General features: G+C 42.6%; 1 protein-coding gene across 2 annotated transcripts in view; it reads right to left on the bottom strand.

The window, feature by feature from the left end:
• Nucleotides 1-440: 440 nt before the first annotated feature.
• Nucleotides 441-892, bottom strand: part of LOC133120017 (peptidyl-prolyl cis-trans isomerase FKBP1B) — a 37,061-nt gene continuing 36,609 nt past the window's right edge. For both annotated transcript variants that reach the window (XM_061230139.1, XM_061230140.1), the window contains one exon: nt 441-892. This exon is cut by the window's right edge and continues 133 nt beyond it. The gene's annotated coding sequence lies outside the window, so the exon portion shown is untranslated.

The following is an 892-nucleotide window of genomic DNA, read 5'->3' as shown; positions in this document are numbered from 1 at the left end:
GCTTTTACCAGCACATTCAGCTCTTACCAGCACATTCAGCTCATACCAAAATATTCAGCTCTTATCAGCACATGCAGCTCTTACCAGCACATTCAGCTTATTAGCACATTCAGCTTTTACCAACACATTCAGCTCTTACCAGCACATTCAGCTTATCAGCACATTCAGCTTTTACCAGCATATTCAGCTTTTACCAGCACATTCAGCTCTTATTAGCACATTCAGCTTTTACCAGCACATTCAGCTCTTACCAGCACATTCAGCTCTTACCAGCACATTCAGCATGGCGGGGTTGAACAGGTAACACCACATTTGGAGGCTGGGACATGACTAATGGGCCGTTCTGCTCCAGCCATGCAGCTTAAAGACCGCAGAACATCCACCCTGTCTCGGGCAGGTCACTGCACCCATCTGAAATAACCACCAGATTGAGTTCAAACTCAAACACACCCATTGTTTATTCACAAGTTTCTGGAAATTTATTTTATTATTATATAAGCCCTGCACCCTCTAGACAGTAAGAGGAATTGGATACAAAAATTGGATAAAGTGTTTTTTTGGGGTTTTTTTCTGAAATGGACAATCAAAAACTAACACTGGCATGGTGTCAGTGATTATAACAGTGGTAGTGTCTGTAACAGCCATTGGCCTCATCCTAATCTGCAGCCATTTCACCAAATATTTATGAGCCAAAATCAAAAAAGATTCAACAGCTTGAAATACATTTCACTCAGTTCATGTTGATTTACATTAAAAGATGCTACATAAATAAAAATCAGACAGAATTCAAAGGCGCATGTCTTGTGTGTGAAGGGTCAGGGCTACAGACAGCGAAGGCTGCAGGCATGTTGTGATGCAGGATCCTTTCAGCGGGTCAGTGGGGGGTGGCGGC

This window comes from Conger conger, unplaced genomic scaffold (assembly GCF_963514075.1).
Source record: "Conger conger unplaced genomic scaffold, fConCon1.1 SCAFFOLD_98, whole genome shotgun sequence".
Classification (NCBI taxonomy): Eukaryota; Metazoa; Chordata; class Actinopteri; order Anguilliformes; family Congridae; genus Conger; species Conger conger.
The sequence above is the reverse complement of the archived record's forward strand: the minus strand, read 5'-3'. Positions and strand labels throughout refer to the sequence as shown.